Source organism: Trachemys scripta, chromosome 14 (assembly GCF_013100865.1).
Source record: "Trachemys scripta elegans isolate TJP31775 chromosome 14, CAS_Tse_1.0, whole genome shotgun sequence".
In the NCBI taxonomy this organism is placed as follows: domain Eukaryota; kingdom Metazoa; phylum Chordata; order Testudines; family Emydidae; genus Trachemys; species Trachemys scripta.
Window position 1 is genome coordinate 12,464,330 of NC_048311.1, and position 13,020 is coordinate 12,477,349.

Consider the following 13,020-nt stretch of genomic DNA (forward strand, 5'->3'; position numbering starts at 1 on the left):
GAATCCATGCTCCCCATCTGGTCCAGGTGCTTTCCAAGTTTTCAGTCCTCTCAGCACCCAGCAAAACGGGGCCCTCACCAATCCGGGCTTCTAGGCACTGCTATAATACTATTACTAATAATAAAATGTAACTGGGAGCTGAAATATATTTATATTAGTAACAACACAGACATGGGGTATGAATACAGCAGAGAAAATTTCTGCTAGCCAGAATTCCTTTTCTAATTTTCCCTGTTATATCCCTCTTCAGATTTCTAGTAGGGTATGGAGCTTTTAAACACCTTATATACCAAACCTTCCCTGTTTGCTAATTGCAAATGGAAATGTCAACACATTCCTGCAAATTTGCTACTTGTGCAACTTCTAAGGAGTATAATTCACACACACACACACAAGTTATTTTTCTGTCCTTGTCCCCCCATCCCCCCAATCTAAGTTTCCAGCCTTTTCCGGCACTTGCTAAGTTGAAAGCACTCAGCATTCCTGGTCCCTGTGAGGAGAGTTTTAAATCATGCATTCTATTCTTCCACCCGTTCTCTGTGGTATTTTTGTAACCTTCGGCACTGGGCAATGCAAACCATGCCAGGTATGTTTGTGTGCTGGGAAGTTTTTGGAACAACACCCCCACACACACGCACACTCCCCCTCCCTCCTCCTTTATCTTTTCATTGAAAACAAAACTGGCCCAAGAGAATCAACTGGTTGATCATTTTTTGGATGTGCGAGGGTTCCCTGATTTAGCCCTTTGGAGCTCACAGAAGCATGAAATCCCTAACAGTCTCCCTCCCCAATGGCCCAGCCGAAGGCAAGATGCCACAGCAGACATGGTACAAATTTCAGCTACACAGCCTGCCCATTCAGAGCCTTGTTCCCACTCCTTAGCTCACTAGGTCTCCTTTGCAGCTCTGGGGGCTTCTCTGCAGGTAGAGGACTGCTTTGCAAGGAGGAGAGTCGGCTAGACACCACGTGGTGGGCTATTTTGGAAGAGCATCTTAAAGGGGACGTGCTCCCCAAACTCTTGATCATTCTCTGATTGTGAGACCTAAATAGCGGAATACACTAATACTTCCTCCAGCACTGGGCTGTCTCTCAGAAGGTAAGAGCCGGCTGCACTCTGCCTGGAGGAGATCCAGTGCCTTTTATTTGATGTATAATAGGATGACATTACTGCTGCTTCTCGTTCTGCTTTCTCGTGTTTGAATTTCCTGAGGGCTAAACTTTGTGCGTGTGTATCTGTGTGTCCGCGCTATCGTTTTACATGCAGGCTGGGGTCTAGATAATTGTTTGTATCGTTTAGGCAGAAAGAGACCCGTGTCTTTTCGTGGGGGCTTGTTTACTATTGTGAGAAAGGAGACAAAACAAACGACGGGTTTGGAAATTCAGACATAAACTCCTCCTGGCCCTGGAGGACATAAAAGCAAAGCATGGTGAATATCTGGGTCATGAGATTCAGTGTCCTTGAGTTTGAAGTTTGGTGTCTTTACCCCCTTTCTTTCAACTCTTTTTTCCTTTCTTTTTGTTGCCAAAAACAATTTATCAAACTCCTTCTAAGGGGAGCTCCCCTCCTCACCCCCACTCCACTGCTAATCGTGTTCACTTAGTTATTAGTACAAGCAGATTTTATTTCCCTCTGACATCATTTTCCACCTGAAATCTGAAAGGTCATCGCTGCTTTATAAAAGTGTGTTGATTTCTGAGCGACAGGAAACAATAATTTAAACCAAGTCACCAAGTGGCTGGAGGGGCCTGGGTTTCAGAGAATTCCCCAGCCATGCCGAACCAAACGGAACTCCTACCCTTTGCCCGCTATCACACCAGTCAGAATTTCCGCGTTTTTAATCTATGATCTGGATTTAAAATATTACACAGATATTTTCACACCTAAAACTGTTCCCCCCACCTCGCCGCCCCTCTTTCCAGTCCCCATCGCCTTGATTCAGCCCTTGGTAATTAATTTGGCATTTCAGAATAGCTACTGGGCTGGATAATGCCTGCATTCATCTCCCTAGCCTAATCTGAACAAAATCTGGAAGAAAAGCTTTCAGAAAGACAGAAAATGCCATTCGGTTACTGTTCAAAAGAACTGTCAGTCTATAGGAATAAATCGCTCCTGATTATTTCAAACTGGGGTCTTCTTTGGATTTCCATAAAACTTACAATTACTTGGGGGAGAAAAAAAAGCTTTAAAATATTTTTTGGAAGGGGAAGATTTTATCGTGTTCTCCTCCCCTAAAAATAAAAAGAAATAGTTTGCAGACAGATGTGAAAATAATAGTTTATTGCTAAAAATAGAAGAAAAAAGCTGTAAAGAATGCAAACATTGGAAGTTATTTGACTTCTAAAATAGTGTAGATTTTATTAAAAGTTGCGATTTAAATACATTACCTCGAGTTCCTCCTTTTTTCTCCCCTCACTTCCCCCGCCCCCTCTCCCCCCAATCCTTTCACCTCGAACTCACCATGGCCTCAAATCCGAGCTGGAAGGAGCAGGATCTAAAATTGAGCCCCACAAAACGATCACAGGATCAGAGCAGAAGAACATATTCATTTGCCCTTCAACTCTGAGACCGATTAAACTTTGCCATTCCATATCTCTAGGCAGGGCCGTCGTTTTCTGCACTTCATAGCCTGGCAAAACTCCTCATTGGCTTTACTGGGAGCAGGATCGGATCCCGTTAACTTCAGGGGAGTTTCCTCGGAGGCAGAACTCCCCTACAAGCCGCTTTAGAATGTTCAGATTTTCAGGATTCTTTTTAATACTTTGTGTGTCTGTGTGGGTGGGGGTGGGGGTGAGGGGGTTATATAACCCCGTGTACAGGCTCCTGTGGGGAATCATATTTAGCCCTGAAACTGACCGAATAGGCAGCAGCTCCCGTTAGAGGGAAGAAATCGACTGGAGCGAGATCAATTGGTTTCACGTTGGATCTAATTACGGAGAGGGTTGAACCGGTACCTTTAGGGAAAGGTTTTGAAAGGCTGAGAGGCAACGGTGAAATTTAGCTCGAAGTGAGAGTTTTCAGTTTGCACCCCCTCTCCCCCAAAAAAGCCTAGTTTGATGTAGACAAGAGAGATTCTTTCACAGCCTCTTTCTTGTAGATATGAGCAAGGGGGGTTACCAAAGAGCAAGCCGCAGGAATATTCATTGATAAAATTAACCCGTAGAGCTATCTTATGCTAGCACCCATTTTTCCCTCCCCACAGAGGAATTTTTGCAAGGCAGCTGAATGATGCGAACTTCTTTTGGGGGCGGGGGGGAGCGGGCACAACTGGAAAAAATGCTACGGGTTTTCCTCAGTCACCATATCTCTGTGCAGACAAGAGCAACAAGTGTTTGAAGGAGAACCTGGGGAAAAAATACGGGATTTTAAGTGTACTATTCGCTATTTCTTTCCCGAGAGTCACGAGAAAGGAGGGAAGGAACACATCGGAGAGCACGCACCATGGCCTCACAGGCTCTGCGTTACAGTTTGCACAACTTTAAAAAAAAATGGGGCGAGTTTTTGCCTAGATCCAGCCCCAGTTATCAAATAGGGCCGTTTTATCAATTCCTGCTTCGCGCACGGCGAAAAGAAAGGAAAAGGCTAAAATAATTCCCTCCGTTCAAAAAGAAAAAACAAAAAAACCACTGCTATGACATGACACACACTTTTCTTACGTAGTAAATTCTTCCCTTATAATCTATTCTACAAACACTTTTTGCTTAGAGGATATGCCGTGTCCTCAGAATCTTTAACGAATTAAAGAAAACATTAAATAGATCCACCGATGGAAACTCAGCCTTCTATATCATTCAGAATTATCTAATCTATCTATCTGACTGAATTTCCCTTTCTGAATATAAATATATCAATGTATTTGTAATGGTATATCCTCTGAAAGCTAATCAATTAGATCTCTCTCTATGTGTATATATATATACACACATTCATTTGATAATGTTTTTCTCTCTGAAAGTTACTCCCCGAAACCCTCGTCCCTGCATTAGCAGCTCATAATTTAAACCCGCACAAATTAAGATCCCATCGGATTCGTTTGAATCGTGTGGTTATGTTGTTCCATAGCAATCCAACCACAGTATTGAGGTTTTTAAGCAAATATTCGTAGCCGTTTGTTTGCTAGACGGGTTTCAAGGCACTGGCCCCTTCCCCCCTAGATCTTGGCAGCGGATGGTTTCTTCACGTCAGGGAGAAATCTGTGCAGGACATTAACACTAGAGCTGCAGGCGCCGGCTCCTTCTCCATATAACCCCCCCGGGCCCGCGCGCCCAAGTGCAGTCGGGGGGTGCCCTGCAATGCGGACCAAGATTGCAAAGCAGCGGCGCGGGCTCGAAAGGCCCCGAGCGCATCAGGGATCGCGAGTCTTTCTCGAGCGAACAGTGCTAGCTTGCCCCGGGCAGGAGGCTGCTCGGAGCTCCGGCTGCGTCCGCAGTAGGTGTCCGCCTCCAGCCGAGCCAGGGCGCCGCGCTCCGGGGCCCCTGCGTTCAGCCCAGGCCGGCCAGCGAGCCAGGGCGGCGGGAGCGCTTGCGGGCAGCCGGGGCTTCAAACCCAGCCGGCTGAGCCGCTGTGAGCTCCGGGATCGCTTCTTAGGTTCATTCCCCGGGTTGCGGGCTCCATGCGGACCAAGGAGAGTCGCTGTTAATCCCCCTCCACTAACCCACCTTCCCTCCCAGCGACCGGCAGCCCCGTCCGCTCCTCCCCGCAGTCAGCGGGACACATGGCCCCCGTGACAGGCTTGGCCCCCAACCCCCTCTGCGATCCCCGGAGCCGACGGCTTTTCAGGCGGGCAGCTTCCTCCCTGATGGGCTGCACAGCCATATGGTAGCGTAGCGCCTTGCCTGACGCTTCCTGTGTCCAGGGCCTGCTCCCTAAGGGCGGGGGGGGATCCCGCTGACTTAAAGGGGAGAGGAAACGTGGGGGCAAAAGGGGTCTTGTAATTGTAGTGAGGCATCTTACAGTTTCTATGTGAATATACCAGCCCAAAAGCACAACAGATTCTGCTTTTATAGTGTCCTATACTGCTGCTGCTGCGGTTTCTTCTTCTTCTATACTTTTTAATAACAAATTGATTGCAAAGAAAAAGAAATTTATGAATCTCAGCTGGGGGAAATATTTTATCTTAGTAATCAGTGTTAATACGTTGCTACCTGCTGTCTGTCTTGCTGATTAGTGATTTAATTTGACTTTAAACCCGTTGAAAGATATTTCAGCGCAAGGTTAATTTGACATTATATTAATTAATAAATAACAGTTAATAACCATGAGCTGATATATCCTCAGAAGGTTTAATGTCCATTTAAAATGCTGCCATGTATGTCACAGGCTCAGAGACATGTTGCATGTAGTTATATATTATCCTTGATTATAATGATGATGGTGATAATAGGCATTTCCCATCTGAGATTCATCAATTCCTTTTTCTTTTTGATCATGGCTTGATGACTGAGATTAGAACATAACCATATGCAGTCAGAACAGCAACAACTCTTATTTAATTCCCCAGTTACAGAGACAATATCGCTGGGTTATGTAGGACGTCTTTTCCCCATTATTCCCTTTTCTTTCAGGAAAGCACATAAAAGAACAGGTGAAGGACTACTTAGATAATTAGATGTATTCATGTTGGCAGACTTTAACAGCCTCAGAGAACTGGTAGGTAAGGTCCCATGGGAAGAAAATCGAAGGGAAAAAGCAGCTGAGGTGAACTGGCAATTTCTCAAAGAGACAATATTTAAGGCATAATGGAAAGCTATCCCAGTGCAAAGGAAAGAAAGAACAGTAAGGGAATGTCTCCACTGGAGTTAGACACCTGCAGCTAGCCCATGCCAGCTGAATCTGGCTTGCAGGTCTCTGGCTAAGGGGCACCACAATTAAACAGCCCCTTAGCCTGAGCCCTATAAGCCTGCCTCATCTGGCATGGGCCAGCCACGGGTTTTTAATCGTGGTGTAGACAGACCCTAAGAGGCCAATATACTTACATCAAGAACTTTTTAATGACCTGAATATCAAAAAGAAGTCTTACAAAAAGTGAAAACATGGATAAATTACTAAGCATGAGTACAAAAAAAATAGTTCAAGCATATGGGGACAAAAGCAGAAAGGCTAAGGTGCAAAATGAGTTACAAGTAGCAAGGGATATAAAAGGCAATGAAGGCTAGTGTAAGTCCACTACTTAATGGGGAAGAAGAACTAATCATGGATGACATTGAGAAAGTTGAAGTGTTTAATTCCTATTTTGATGGGGGGGGGGAGGTTAATGGTGACCAGATACTCAACACAATATTAACAACACAGGGGAAGGAACACAAACCAGAATATGTTAAAGAGTTTAGATAAGTTAGACGTATTCAAGTCGGCAGGGTCTGATGATATTAACCCTAGGGTTCTTAAGGAGCTAAGCAAGGAAATCTTGAAACTATCAGTAGTTGTCTTTGAGAACTCATGGAAGACGGGTAAGGTCCTAGAGGACTGGAGAAGGGCAAACATAGTACCTGACTACAAAAAGGAGAACAAAGAGGACCTCAGGAATTATAGACCAGTCAGCGTAACTTTAATACCTAGAAAGATACTGGAAAAAAACTATTAAATAATCAATAAGATTATTTAACTATTAAATAATCAATAATTAAATAATCTAAGTAAGCGCTTAGAGGATAATAGGGTAATAAGCAATAGCCAGCATGGATGTGTCAAGAACAAATCATGCCAAACCAATCTAATTTCTTTCTTTTACAAGGTTACGGGCATAGTGAATAGGGGAAAGCAGTAGATGTGCTATGTCTTGATTTTAGTAAGGCTTATGACACAGTCTCATATGACAGTCTCATAAGCAAACTAGGGAATGTGGTCTAGATCAGGGGTTCTCAAACTGGGAGTGATGACCCCTCAGGGGGGTCATGAACTGTCAGCCTCCACCCCAAGCCCCGCTTTGCCTCCAGCATTTATAATAGCGCTAAATATAAAAAAGGTGTTTTTAATTTATGGTGGTGGGGGTCGCACTCAGAGGCTTGCTGTGTGAAAGGGGTCACCAATACAAAAGTTTGAGAACCACTGGTCTAGATGAAATTATTATAAAGTGAGTACACAGCTGGCTGAAAAAAACTTTTGTTCAATGGTTTACTATCAAACGGTGAGGGCGTATCTTGTGGGGTCCTGCAAGGGTCTGCCCTGGGTCTGTGATTATTCTACATTTTCTTGAATGACTTGGATAATGGAGTGGAGAGTATTGCTTATAAAATATGCAGATCAGTCCAAGCTGGGAGGGGCTGCAAGCTCTTTGGGGGCAGGATTAGAATCAAAAAGACGTTGACAAATTGGAAAATTGGTCTGAAAGCAATAAAAATGAAATTCAGTAAAAACAAGTGCAAAGTACTACACTTAAGATGGAAAAATCAAAGGCATAACTACAAAATGGGGAATAACTGGGTAGGTGGTAGTACTGCTGAAAAGGATCAGGAGGTTATAGTATATCACAAATTAAATAAGAGCCAACAATATGATACAGTTGCAAAAAACTCTAATATACTGGGGTCTATTAACCAAAGTGCAGTACATAAGACACATGAAGTAATTGTCCCCCTCTATTTGGCACTGGTGAGGCCTCAGCTGGAGTACTGTATCCAGTTTTGGGCATCACACTTTAGGAAAGATGTGGACAAATTGGACAGAGTCCACAGGAGAGCAACAGAAATTATAAAAGGTTTAGAAAACCTTACCTATGAGGGAAGGTTAAAATAACTGGTCATGTTTAGCCTTGAGAAAAGAAGACTGAGGCGGGACCTGATAACAGTCTTCAAATATGCTAAGGGGGCTGTTTTAAAAAGGAAGGTGATCAATTGTTCTCCATGTCCACTGGATAGGATAGTGTTAAAAAGTAAAGAGCTTAATCTGCAGCAAGGGAGATGTAGGGTAGATATTAGGAAAAAACTTTCTAACAATAAGGATAATTAAGCTCTGGAACAGGCTTCCAAGGAAGATTGTGGAATCCCCCATCACTGGGGGTTTTTAACAAGAGGTTGAACAAACACCTGTCAGGCATGGTCTAAGTTTACTCGGTTCTGTCCTCAGCACAGGGAGCTGGGCATTTTCTCTGCAGTGTGTGTGCACCAATCCTGTTAAAAGGCCCAGTCCTGCTCAGCCTTACTCATTCAAAATAGTCAATGAAATGGGAGTTTTAGCTATGTAAGGAATTGTTATTCCTATTTATCATCTCTCCAATCTGATCAGTGTCCTCTGTGCAGTACTGTACCCCAATATCAAGCCAGTTCCTCCCCCAGAGATCTTAAAATCTAGAAGGAATGGATAAAGATATAGGACTTGGCCCAGAGAAGTGCACAAGTCTTGTTTGGAAGCCCAAGTGAAGGGCTGAATTTAAAGGGCCAAGAGCTGGGGCTGAAGACCCTAGTGAGGGCAGACAGGTTTGTTGCAATTTTGCTACCCCTGAAGGGATTCACTTTGATTGTATGATCTGGCTGAAGGGCTGAGCCACTCCTGTCAAGTGAGGCTGATAACCTACAGGGGAGCCAGGAGCAGGAAAAGGCCTGTAATACTGCATGCAGCAGCCAGAGGCGCTCAAGAAGTGAATGCTCCCAAGAATATATAATAGGAGACTCTAACTAATTCACATTAATGACAACAAGACGATTACAAATTACTGACTATTTTGAATTACCAAGTAAGTTAGCAAATACACAAAAAATCAAGACTAATGCATCACCAGATCTACTTTTTCCATTTATTTTGACAATTGTTCAGTGTGGTTTATGGTCACCCACCATAAGCATAGTACAGTATATTTTGTAAAAATAACAAAATCCTAGAAGTATGAGCCCTCACTGCTATGGCACCTCTGCTTGTAAATCTTTACTGAGAAGTGTTTAGAGATTGCCCCCCCTTTTTTTTGAAGGATCATAAAGTGTGTGGATTAGATAAATGCATCTGAGAAAGGTTCTACAAGGTAAGTATCAAATATTCAATTAGTGAAACTTAGTATATAAGAAGAGCAATTAATTGCACTCCATTTTGGGATAATTATGGCCCCATTCAGCAAGGTGTTTAAACACATATCTAACTTTAAGCGTGTGCTTAAGTACTTTACTGAACTAGGGCCTATAAATGCCCACCTTATATCAAAGTCAAAGTTTGATCTAAGCTACAGATGGTTCATGAGGCTGACGCAGGTGCATCAGTTTCCATAGCCATCGACACACAAGGGAGAGATTTGGCCAGCGTCACAATGGATCAGGCACTTGTTTTGCAGCAGAATGAACTGGAGGAAGCCTTTAAGTGTGAGATCGTCCAACCCATAACTGTAGTCGAGAGCCTTAACAACTCGGCCACCGCTCCTCAATCTATATAGTAAAATCAGGGAGGACAGATTTCGATATTTTTTTATATAACTTTGACGGATCATGTCTATGTTCACTTTTAAGCATTTTTAAAATTTTTATCAATTTAATTTTCATAGTGCAAAATTATGGGTTTTACCATTCTTATTTGATGACAGTAGATGTTGAGATTCAAAACGTTAAAGTTTTATAACTGTTAAAACACTAATTTGTCAACATCATACATCAAAATACACAATGTAAATGGCCTTAAATCAAACCCTAATCAATTCTCAAGCAGCACTTTTCTTACTTTGCCTATCTGTACATTTCAATTATTATGGATGGAAATATTTTTTCATCAGTGTATGTGCATGGTGAAATTGATCGACATTTACAGATAAAAATCGAATCCTTCCAAGCCTAAGTATAGTGTTACGCAAATAACTATACATACACACCAGGCATTCTGCACACATCTTGTTCATGTAAGTATAAAAGAAAACCAGTGCACCATGAGGGTGGAGAATCCTGATTTCAAACTGTGTAAGGAAGCAGCTTGAGAACCATACAAAACTAAACACTGCCTGTCACTGTGGGCCTGATTCTGCATCCTTGACTCAGGCACCGATCCTGAAGAGACTTGCACATGTGCTCAATGTTTTGCACTGGGAGTAGTCCCGTTAATATAAATAGCACTACTCACAATGTGTAAAACTAATGTGCATAAGTTTCTGCAGGATCTGGATCTTAGGCGTTGATGGAGAGCATGGAGATCAGGTCCAGCATTACAGACTAGATCCTCATTGAAATCAATGGTAAAGCTCTCATTGATTCCAGTGCAAGCAGTACAGGTGCCAAATAAGCAAACAGGTCATAACTCTCTGCACAGACCAGTCCAAGGGGCAGACAAAGATGCTGCCACCTGGGAATGCACCTTTTCACTAAGAAGTTGAAAGCAGCAAATAAACCATAACTCCTTGCACAATGGGCTTTCAACATGAGAACTCTCATGAGCTGGCACCCTTCCTGTACCATCTCAACTGGCTCGTCAGCCTGCTGCTCACGTATGACCTGGCCACTCTAACATCTGTCTACAACTGTAGCAGCAGGGCAGGCTGATGCGTGGTTGGAAATATGTTTTTGCAGGTTAGCTGCTTTTTAGGGTGGGACTTAGACTGGGGAAAAGAGAAAATCATGCCACAGTGTCATGGATTTCCGTGTTTTACAGGAAGATTATTTTCAAAATGCTGAGGCAATTAAAATGATGATTTGGTTACTATGGTTCCAATTCAGCAAAGTATTTAGCACTTATTAATTTTAAGCGTGTGAGTAGTCCCATTGGAGTGAGCGGGACTGACGTGCTAAAAGTCAGCCAAGTGCTTATCTACTTTGTTAAATTCTTCTTCTTCCTTGAGTTAGTCCCATCAAATGGGGTCCACTCTGCGAGCCCTCTCCCTCCCTCTGTTCAATGCCGTATCCTCTATAGCACCACATGCTAACGTACCTGCCTTTATGACATCCCACCACTTCTTCTGGGGATGGCCTCTCTTGTCTTTTTCCTTCAGAACTGGACTTGCCTTCTGTCTATTGGACTTTCTTATCCACTTAGTTGTCAGGACTGAGCTTTACATGACTGATCCATCTGAGCCCGCACTCTCTCATTTTTTCAGTTGTGGGTGTTACTTTGAGCATGTCTCTAATACATACATTCCTCACATGGTCTTTCTTGCTTGCACCACTTATCCTTCGCAATTGTCGCGTTTCTGTGGAACAGATCCTTTGCTCACCTTTCTTCTTTGTTGCCCAGCACTCAGTGCCATACATTAAAACTGAACAGACCCCCATTTTGTAGACTTTCCCTTTTAATCTTACTGGTATCTTCCTGTCATGTAGCACACCACTTATCTCTCTCCATTTGAGCCAGGAATTTTTTATCCCAGCTCTAATTTCATCCTCCATATTGCTGGATTCTGGAACCCAGATACCTGAAGCTGCGTTTTTGGTATTGTTTGCCCATCTAGTTTCAAGGATAATTCTTCAGTGTTTACAATACTGAAATTACATACCATAATACTCTGTTTTCCCTTTGCGTATTTTAAGCCCATGTCTTTCCAACACATTTCTCCATTTATCAAGATCCTCTTCTAGACTATATTTTCCCTCACTGCATAGAATGGCAGCATCTGCAAACAGCATGTACGAAGGTGCCTCCTCCCATATATTCCTTGTGTGGGTATTCAGGACAAGGATAAACAAGAAAGGGCTTGGTGCTGATCTCTGATGCATTCTGACCTTTTACCAATAGTTCATCTGTTTCACCACTAGAGGTTCTGACTATTGATGTTACACCTATATACATGGTTTGAAAGAGCCACACATAAAGTTCTAGTACCATTTTCTCCCTCAGACCCCACCAGAGGAGTTCTCTTGAAACTCAGTCAAAGGCCTTTTCCAGCTCAACCAACACCATGTGAATATTTTTCCTTTTCTCTCTAATTTTTTTCTACTAGCTGCCTCAGCACAAAAACAGCATCTATTGTCGACCTTCCTTCCTGGCATGAAGCCATATTGATTTGCACTAATATCTACTTCCCTTCTTGGTCTCTTATTGATGACTCTTTTCCACAATATCATTGCATGACTCATCAGCTTTATATCTTTATAATTTGTACCACTGCCAACAGCATCACCTTTTCCCTTGTATATTGGCTCCAAGATACTTTTCCTCCACACGTTTGGTATCTTTTTCCCTCTCATGATTGAACTGAACAGGGATCTCAGGAGATGGATGCCTTCTATTCCAAGCTTTTTCCATGCCTATATAGGGATTCCATCTGAGCTTAGGACCTTATTATTTTTCATGTTCTTTCACAGCGTTTGCCACTTTATCTGCCGTGATAGGCTCCACTAGATCTAAATTCATCACTTTGCAGTTGCATTGCTCTCCTGGGTTTTCTTCATTTAAAAGCTGTTCAGAATACCTTTTCCATTGATCTTTTATGCGACTCATCAATCAACATGATACCAGTTTCATCTTTGATGAACTTTAGTTCCTTTATATATTTAGTACTTCTGTCCTATGCTGTCACAGTCTATATGCATCTTTTTCCCCTTTCTTTCTTCCAAGTCTAGCATAAAGTTCTTCAAAGACCTTTGCTTTCTCAGCTACATTCCTGGCCAATTTCTTCACTGCCTAGTATTCCCCTAGGTCCTTTGCTCCTACACCTTTGCCAGAGTTAAAAGATAAGAGAAAAAAGTTTAATCACTTCCTGTACTTTTTTGCTCCACCACCAAGTTTCTCTTTGAATAAAGACTTTCCCTTTTGATTCACCCACCATTTGTTTAGCACTTTCCTATATATTTGTCTCCACAAAATTCCCAAATTTATGCATTCTTTCCTCATGTGTTGCTGACCTCATCTTCTCCATAATCAACTCACTAAAGTCCTTCTCAGCCTGCAGTGTCTGCTACCTTATCTGTGGTATTACCCTCTTTGATATTCTCTGTGTCTTCATTTTAAGAAACATATCTAAGATGAGAGGTCTATGTTGACTCATAAGTCTCCCCCACAGTCACTTTGCTGTCTTTTATATCTTTTATTTTCCTACCTTGTTAAACTGTGGCCTAAAATTAATAACCTTCCTTTCTAGAGCCAGGCCGCCTTTGTGCTAAAAATTCAAATGAAATCACTAAGTC

General features: G+C 42.6%; 1 protein-coding gene across 1 annotated transcript in view; it reads left to right on the forward strand.

Moving 5' to 3' along the window:
* The first annotated feature begins 875 nt into the window (after positions 1–875).
* Positions 876–13,020, forward strand: part of NTN1 (netrin 1) — a 267,394-nt gene continuing 255,249 nt past the window's right edge. Inside the window, exon 1 of the mRNA XM_034789679.1 lies at positions 876–1,096. The gene's annotated coding sequence lies outside the window, so the exon portion shown is untranslated. The remainder of the gene's footprint in view (positions 1,097–13,020) is intronic.